At 39.3% G+C, this 9,637-nt stretch overlaps 1 long non-coding RNA gene and 1 pseudogene across 1 annotated transcript in view; one reads left to right on the forward strand and one right to left on the reverse strand.

Moving 5' to 3' along the window:
- Positions 1 to 6,124, reverse strand: part of LOC148367109 (uncharacterized) — a 40,801-nt gene extending 34,677 nt beyond the window's left edge. Inside the window, exon 1 of the long non-coding RNA XR_015850271.1 lies at positions 5,983 to 6,124. This is a non-coding gene — a long non-coding RNA (uncharacterized LOC148367109). The remainder of the gene's footprint in view (positions 1 to 5,982) is intronic.
- Positions 6,125 to 6,428: 304 nt separating this feature from the next.
- Positions 6,429 to 8,990, forward strand: LOC148367110 (profilin-2 pseudogene; annotated as a pseudogene).
- Positions 8,991 to 9,637: the final 647 nt, after the last annotated feature.

The raw sequence follows: 9,637 nt of genomic DNA on the forward strand, positions 1-9,637 counted from the left end.
TATATATATATATATATATATATATATATATATATATATATATATATTAATTAAAACATTAGCTCGTTCACAAAAGCAAACTTTTATCTAATAATTTTGAAAAACATGGTTTTAGTGTGGAGCTTACAAAAACATGATACGTAGTATAATTTTTGACAAGACTGTGTATTCCTTTTTTATATTAAATGATGCCTATATTATTTGTATGGCTATTGTCTTCATACAGCAGAAGACAGAAAAGTCTTGCAGAAAGTCATCAACATAGGCCAGAAAATCATTGGCTGCTCTCTACCACATCTGGAGGACATTGCCAGTCCAATCTCTGAGCACTACCTTTTAAAGACTTTTTTCTTATTATTGTAACATTCTTTCTTTTTTAAACATATTTATTCTCATGTAAGTGTTTATTATGTGTAAATCCTGAAGTGCCTTGTGCTGTAAACAACGTTCATTACATTATCGATGAAAAAAAACAATTCTGATTCTAAAATGCTAGTGCAGGCGTGTCAAACTTATTTTAGCTTGGGGGCCACATGATAGGAAAAAAAAACATTCCCGGGGCCAGACTACTAGACTACAGAAGAAGAAAGAAAGGAGGGAGGAAGAAAAAGCAAGTGAGAGAAAAAGAGGGATATAAAGAGAAAAAAATAAAGAGAAAAGGGGGAAACAGAATGAAAAGAGGTAGAGGAAGATATATACAGAGCAAGTGAAAGAGAGAAATCGAGAGATAAAAACAGAAAAAGAGTGAGTGAAAATAATGATAAGAGAGTGAAAGACACATAGAAATGGAGAGAAACAGAGAAGAGGAAGACAAGGAGAAAGAGTTAGGGAAAAATAAGGGACATAGGAATGGAAAGAAACAGAAAGAGGGTGACAAAAAGAAGGAGGGAGAGAAAAATAAGAGACTCAGTAACAGAGGTGGAAACAGGAGAAAAAGAGAGAAAAAAGACAGAAACAGACAAAGAGAAGAAAGAGAAGAAAAAGATAAACAGAGAAAGCGAATAGAGTGAAAAAAGGAGAGAAACAATAAAGAGAAGGTAAAAAAATAAATGAATGCAGCTTCTGTGGCTCTGGGAGTTTCACCTAGTTTTGGCTGGTTTCAATCTGTTGACAGGCCTGATCCCGCCCACAAGCCATATGCTTGACACCCCTGTTTTACTACTTCAGGTATTAGTTGTACTTTAGGCCTCTGGAAGTGTATCTAGCTAGGTTTTGTGTCAAAGAAACTCCAAAAAATACCCACAAAACCTAAAACATCTGCTTTCGTGTAGAAGCGGTTCTTGAGCTGCATGCGCTCATACTGCTCTTTGAAAATCCATGGTGGTCCCTGGCGCTTTTTCAAAAAACCACGGCCCAACAACCTTGCCCAAGTAGAATGCCCCGCAACACCGGGCCATTATGCCTGTATACCTTGTTTTTCTCCGCTCATAAAATGACGTACTAAAAAAATAGAGCTTAAAGGAAATGTTACAAAAGTCGGGAAACATCCATCTTTTAATCTTGTCCTTACATTTTGTTGCATTACTGTACAGTAACATATATATTTAATTTAAAATTAATTTGCAGCTTACCAAAAAAATAGAGTGAACATTACTGGGTTTTTGCCAAGAGGGAAGCGGTAAACATATTCCGCCGAAAGCGCGATATTTATTGACTCGCTCGGCTACTGTTGAAATGTCGGACGTAAATGTATTTTATTTTCTTGTCCTCAGGTGAGCTGTGTGTCATATTTTTGCTTCCCGGGAAAACAAATATCATTTGTCACCGTTACGGGTGCAGGAGGCTTTCTACAGAATATAGATTGCTGTATTGTTTTTATTTAATTATATTTTTTTCACTCAATTGAGAGAAAGAAAATGGCAGTTATTTTCCAAATAAGACTTTAAATTGCACACAGTAATGTTTCCCTCGTGTTAACCTCTTTCCAGGGTTATACAAAGTTTGAATTAATACCTGTGTCCTCACAGATATTAAGTCAAATCGACATAATGTGTTATAAAAACTATTTTTGACCTGTATCAAAGATACCCAGGGGCCTACAGAATAATATTTGATAACCCTGAACTGTGAAATCAGTCTCGGAGAAGGCAGTAGTTCTAGCCAATCATATACAGAGTTGAGATCTGAGAGGAAGCTAGAGGGCCTTCAGCATCATCACCAGTTTAACAATGTGACTGGCTAGTGGCTAGGGGGCTATCGTGTTGATGTATTGCAAGAGATAGATAGATAGATAGATAGATAGATAGATAGATACTTTATTCATCCCCGTAGGGAAATTCACACTTCCAGCTGTATCCTTTTGTTGAAAAAAAAAACAATAATAAAGTTAAAGGAATATAATACAAAAATACCCATGTATTGTATTCCTTTTAGAGGTCGGGCAACTCTGAAGCAAGCAAGCTTTTGCAAGCAGGAAAAGATTTTGTTTGCCACTTTCGGCCTTAGAGGTAAGATCATAAAGCAGAGCAAAAGCACTATCTTGGTTATGATTTCTTCCAACTGGGACTTAAGTTTCAGTCTCTAGGTTCGAATCTGCCGAGCTACTGTCTTGCTATCTTTTTCAGGTTGATTATCCATCTTTCATTCTTTTTGTGTTGATGCAGTCTTGTTTAACTGGGATTTTTAAAAAAAAATAAATAAGAAAAAAAAAACAGACGCATAACGGGGCAACTGCAAAGATAGAAGTAAGCGATGCCGCCCAGCTCAGCTATAAACTTTAAAGATCCATTTTAGCTTGGCTGCCCTAAACGGCTAAGATGTCAAAGGATCCCATTTATTTAGGCTGCCCAACACGGCTATATAAGTAAAAGAACCATTCTAGCTAAGCTGTTCTTAATGGCTATGGAGGTCTGAGAGTGATACTAACTTGACATCAAAGGTCAGTTTTAGTTAGGCTGCTGAACACAGCCATAAAGGTCAAAGAACCATTTTAGCCAGACTACCCTAGATGGCTATAGATGTCAAATGTCCATTTCAGCTAGGCTGCCAATGAAGTTACATATATCAGAGATCAATTTTATTTAGGCTGCCATAGACTGCTGTAGACGCCAAAGATCTATTTTATTATAGCTAGGCTGCCTTAGGCGACTATAGATGTCAAAGATCGATTTCCGGTAGACTGCCTAGAAGGCTGTATTCATTAAGGGTACATTCTAGATAAGATACCCTGGCCAACTATAGACATCAAAGATCCTCTTTAGCAAGGCTGGCATTGACGGCTACGATGGTCAAAGATTAATTTTCACTGGGCTGCTCTAGATGGCTATAAACACCCAAGATCCATTCTAACTAATATGTCAAAGATCCAGTTTAGCTAGACGGCTTTAGATGCCAATAGACTTCGAATACATTTTTCTAGTTAGGTTGCCTTTAACTGCCCTTGATGTAAAAGATCCATTCCGGCTAGTCTGCCCTAGATGGCTATAGATATCATGGGTAGATTTTAGCTAGGCTTCCCTAGAAAGTTATTATTATTACTCTCCCTCAGCTTGTAGTCAAATTATAGATTTGGCCCTCCATCCATTCAACTTTGACACCCAGAATCTACAAATTTTAAAGTTTACATCTTGCCAAACACAGTAGCACTATAGTAAGTACTGATACTTTCAAACAGAACTGGCATCAGTATGTACTTAGAGCTACCTGTTAGTTTTCTGCACAACTTATCCTCACTTGGATCACAGTATTTTATCGTTGTAAATTTGGCTTCCATGGGAGTATATATGGTAGGGAGTATATCAGAATATTAGTAGGGAAAAACTATCCCTACCAGAATATTAGTAGGGAGAAACTATCCATTTTTGTGCTTAAAATGATGCCACCGTAACTGTACCTATGCTATTTTGTAGGTCGATATGATTGAGCCCACCGTTTGTAGGTGTTATAATGAGCATTGTTTTGCTGGCAAATGGAAGTGTCAATGATGCTTTGTGAGTATTGTAATTCATGATCTGTTTTTAAAATGTAGCGAAGTAATGCACCATGTTGTAACAGCAGTTGAGTTACATCATTTTATGAATAACTGCTTCCTTTGTAACGCATTACTCCCAACACTGGTAATAACAATATTCTTCAAAGACAAATGAATAGCTCATCGACAGTTATGTCCTAAAGATTAAACTCCGAGCTGTTAGTGCTCAAGAAGGACGAACAGTTTGTGACATAAGTAAAATGCTGCCGTGCCTTCTACATTCCACCAAATAAAACATTGATGTTCCCCACCAAAGCACTATCCTTCTTGCCGGGCTGTTTCGCAGACAATTGCACTTTTGTTTGGCAATTTGTTCACAGGCAAGATGTATGGCCGCCATCATTAATATTTAAAATCAAATTTGGAAAAAAGACATAGACGGATGCGGCGCCCCGGGGCTGTCATGGGAACATCTATGTGAAACTCTCGGGTCCAGTAACCATGCACTTTATGTCTTGTGGCTGTACTTTACAAACCACTGTTTGGTCAGAAGAAGTATTTTTTTTTTGGCTCCATCAACTATTTTGTTGAATAATTGTTTAGCATAATTTCAATTCAATATTTGTAAGACAAGTATTTCCAGATATAGATCCTTTTATAGCCGTACTGGACCATGGCAGGATGCATGCACATTGTTGACCCAAACAGCTGGATTAGGAGTACGAGTTTGAATAGAACCTGGGAAGATGTGTATGGTGAGTTGCATTTTTAGAGTCATAATTTACAAAACATGCCGAGCTGATGTGTGTACGGGTGCAAAACCCCCTGAGGACAGGTAAGGTGCCCACGGACGTGTTCCTAAAATTACTCGCCAGTACAGGGTCATTGTGATTTTCTAGTAAGAGGTTGTGTTTTTGTGGTTAACTGAGTCTATCTGATCCTATTTCCAATAATTAACCTGATAATAACATGATAAAAACATTATAAGTTGTAATATTATAAATGTATATGAAACTACGTGGCCGTTGTGCTAACTAATAACAAAAGTAGCTCTCAGCTTGAAAAACGTTGTAGACCGGCATTTTCAGAGCGGAGGCCCTGCACAGGAGCATGGGGGGAAATCAAGGTAAGAGGGGGCAAGTCATGCAAACATGTTAGTAAGAGGACATTAAAGTCACATCTTAAGTGGAATGGGGGCCAGTGCAAGTTGGCCAATACTCCGAGAGCCAAGAAGAAGTTTGCAGTCTCGAGAGCGTTCTCCACCCAGACCCCGGTGCTGTGGAGTACTCTTGACTGAGATAAGATCTGCAACCTCATTAGAAGTTTTTAAATCTAGACTTAAGACCCACTTCTATTTAAGAGCTTATGATTGAGCAAGTGTGATCATATTTTTCTTTTCTTTTCCTTTTCAGACTGCCTGGTTGGTGGTGATATGAGGGAGAAGGGAGGTTTTGAGATGAGTCGGCGGACCAGCGTCTGGACCTGAGGCATGTCAACACCTGCATCGACCAGCCGTCGTTGCAGGGAAGCTGCGTCGTTGCTGTTATGGACTTTTTGGACTATTTTACAGGCTTGATGCGTTGTTTCTGTCATGCACTTTCCGAACAGATTTCAACATGTTACACATTGTGTACTGTTACACAATGCTTTTCCACCCTGGTCATCCTGGAAGAGGGATTACCACTTGTGAGGCCCCTTCTCAAGGTTTCTTTTTTCCTCACGCTGAGGTTTTGAGTTTTTCCTTGCCCGCATGTTTGATTAAGATCAGGGGATGGAGTAATTGTAATCCTGTGCAGTCCTTTGAGACATTTTGTAATTAAGGGCTATACAAATGAATTTGACTTGACTTGACTGACTAGACTCCTGCTCCACGGATGCAATAGGACAGCTCTAAAGAGCCAGATGCAGGTTGCTGACTTCAGCTATAGACAAATCAAATATAGTGAGAACCATAAAACTTGAAAAATACATTGTAACAGCATGGCATAGCCTCCATTCTCTCTAAGGTTCTTTAGAGGGAAGAATGACTGCTATCATTGTCAATGTTTGAATTTTATTGAACTGTAACTTACGTTCTTGGCAGGGAACTTTGAAAAAGCTTCATCAGGGAGGGGGGATTTTTTAAGGGTTATTGTTCTGTCTTCTTTATTCATTATCCATTATCCGTTATCGGTCAGTTCATAATACGCTGCAAAGCCTAGGAGCCGGGACTCTTACTCTTAAAGCATTGCTGCGATCATTGCGAATGCACCGTTCCCGGAGGTACTGCAATACCGGGCCGATGCGTGGAGTATAGTTGCGTCACCCAGCTTGGCTTTTGGCTTGGCAAGCCATCTTTTGAGGGATTCAAAATCCTGTCATCAGGGAAAGCCAACCTCTGTTCCGGTTGCCCTTCATGAAGGCCTCGGTGGCCTAAAGTTACTTTTGACGCTGGTAAATAAGCACAGCGATGACAACACACAGCCCTGTGATGCAGCAAGACCTCATCGCTCCATGATGTCACACAACACGACACCATTCCTTAAGTGCAATGAAAATGCGTTTATTTGCGAGAAGATTTGGTCTGAGCAACACCCTCGTCCATTGTCATCTTCGTAGACATTTCCAGATTGTCAGAAAAACATGTCCTGGGAAAGTTATGTTGAGACACTGATGGCGGATGGCACCTGCCAAGACGCAGCCATTGTGGGCTACGGTGAGGCCAAGTACGTTTGGGCGTCGCTGAAGGGCGGCACCTTCTCTAAGATCACACCGGCTGAGATCGACGTGATGGTAGCCAAGGAACGCGATTCCTTCTTCACCCAAGGCCTGACTTTGGGCAGTAAGAAATGCTCAGTTCTCCGAGACAGCCTCAACGTAGACGGCGACTGGACCATGGACTTCCGGACCAAGACATCAGACGGGGGACCCACCTACAACATTTCCGTCGCCAGGACTGACAAAGTCTTGGTTTTGGTCATGGGGAAGGCCAGCATTCACGGAGGTGTGCTCAACAAGCAAGCTTTTATTATGGCTGACTACTTGAGAAGGTCTGGATACTAAAGTGCCCACAGAACTAATATTGCTTTCCCCGCCTTGATTCTCAATCTTTGCCTTTGATCCATAACCAAGATCTGCTTAACAGAGAACAGCAAAATGAACATGAACACAGCAAGCAAATATTTCGCCTTCCCAACATCAACTTCCTGGAGAAGGGACTGTATGTTATTTTCACGGAACCCACTATGATTTTTTTTCATAAAACTCTGTCCAGGTATCAGTATTTTATGCGGTTAAAATTTAATATCCAGAGACTTATTTCTGTTATCCTCTTAACCATTTATGTAAGGCATCTCAATTGTGAAGACATTTCTATTTGGAGTCTCTGTTCCTTTTTTATGTGTGCCCTCTTTTATATTAGATGACTTCTTTAAAATTTAACATACATTTTTAAGCCTTTTTAAAATTATATTATTTTACTAGCAAATAATCATAATTTTAAACATAACAAGCAAACTTGGCCTCAATCCAATCATCTGTCAGTCCGGCAACAAGTGCGTAGAGTGGTCGGTGCTCAGGAATGGAAGTAACTAATTTGTCCACCAGAGGGCGTATGGGACCCCACAAAAGCAGACCACACAAAAGCAGATGTTTAGCGATTTTGCTGGTATTCATATTGCTTGGTGCCTCAACACGAAACCAGCTAGAACACTTGCTAAGGCCTAAAGTACAACTGTGTTAATCCTCAGGAAAATCGGTTCAGATTCCTCAGAGCTCATAAGTCACATACAAACACACGCATACACACAAGCATACATATGGATTTTGCTCGTAGACAGCCTCAACATAGTCAGCGACTGTGTCCATGGATTTCCAGAACCAAGACGTCAGATGGGGAGCCCCGCAAACAACATTTCGGTGGCCTGGACAGACAAAGTTTAGGTTTTGGTCATTGGGAAAACCAGCGTTCACGGAAGGGTGCTCACCAAGCAAGCTGCCATTATGGCTGACTTACTTAAGAGCGTCAGAATACTGAAGTTGTCTCGGATCTAGCAGTTGTTTTCCATGCCTCATTCCTCAATTTTCGCCTTTGATCTGGAAACCATTTAACAAAGACCAGCAAAATGAAAGACCAACACTCGAACGCAGTAAGCAAATCTATCACCATCCCAACATTACGTTTTTGGAGGAAGGACAGTACATTTTCACTGGACACACTAAGATTTGCACATACAACTCTGTCTAGGTATCGTAATTAGATCGAGTTAAATTCAATGCCCGGGACTTATTTCTGTTTTTCTCTCACTCATATCTGTAATGGAACTCAATTGTGAAAACATTTTGTCGGACAATAGATACTGCTGCCACTTTCCCTTAATATGTCTGCCCTATTTTATATTTGATTATTTTGAGCAAAAACAACATTAATAATTCAATGATTTAATTTTTTTTCGAAATGTGGTCTGGGGTTGCCGGGACGATAGGAAATTGAATTTGGGCGATTTTAGTGCTTGGTGGTAAGGAACTGCTGTACCCAATTTGGTCCCCAGTGGGCGTTAGAGACGCCACAAAAGCAGACCACACAAAAAAGATGTCTGTTGTTTTTCTTGGCATTTATTAGGGGGATCCGGACTCAAAACTTAGCTATAGACACTTGCTGTAATATAAAATATAACAGTGTAAATTATCACAAAAATCAGTTCAGCTGTTTTGGAGCCTATAAGTCACACACAAAAAACACACACAAATCGGGAATTAATAATGTAGTTTGTGTTAGATGGATTATTGATTTTCTCATTTTAATATATACATTATTTGTAAAGATCAGAAAATATGAACAAAAATCAATTTTCAAACAAATGCAAATCCTGTATTCTTGAGAAGCTAATTTAGCCTTTTTATGTGTTACTTCTCACACAAAAATGTTCTCAAAACGACTTCTTGGAGAAGAGAATGTTAATTTTTACGGGACCCACTACAACTATGTCTTCGTATCATTGTTTCCTCCAGTTAAAATTTAATGGGATTTATTTCTGTTGTCCTTTCACCCTTTTCTGTAATGTAACTCAAATTGTTGGATAATAAATACTTCTGTCAACTATTTGGTGGTTCTTTTCGCTTTTGTATGTGTGCCCTCTTCTACAATAGATTACTTTTTATTTATTAAAAGGGAAATTCTATATTATTTAGTGTCTCCTAGTGGTGAAAAAAACAACAACATTGATTTGAATAACAAGCACTTTCAGACACTTACAATTTAAGTTACTGTAACTTTAAACAATTGTGACCACACAAACACTTTTATAGAGCACAGCTTTCATTTGTGCATCACTTTTATCCGTGCCTGTAGTTCGACTGTAGTTCTTGCAACTCTGCTGTTGTTGGATTGAAGCAAATGAGCAAACTGGGACGAGCTGATGCTGGCGGCGAGCGCTCTCTAGTGGTAGCTTCTGAGAATGCTCGTACCTTAGATTTTCCTTTGTATGGGGAGTAAGAATTTTGTCCCAAATAGATGTCGTATATCAAAATGGTCCTGTCAAGAGGTGCTTGTATATAGAGGTACTACTGTGGTTAAGGGATTCAACCAACCAACAAGGGGGGGCGTAGCCAAAAGTTTTACTCAAGTAAAAGTAGTATTATTTCAGAATAATATTACACAAGTAGAAGTAAAATAAGTCATCCGAATACTTAAAACTAAAAAAATTACTTGGTGAAAAATTGAGTAACTGTAGCAACGTTGTACTTATT

The sequence above is a fragment of the Urocampus carinirostris genome, chromosome 4 (assembly GCF_059441175.1).
Source record: "Urocampus carinirostris isolate Australia breed hairy pipefish chromosome 4, RoL_Ucar_1.0, whole genome shotgun sequence".
Classification (NCBI taxonomy): Eukaryota; Metazoa; Chordata; class Actinopteri; order Syngnathiformes; family Syngnathidae; genus Urocampus; species Urocampus carinirostris.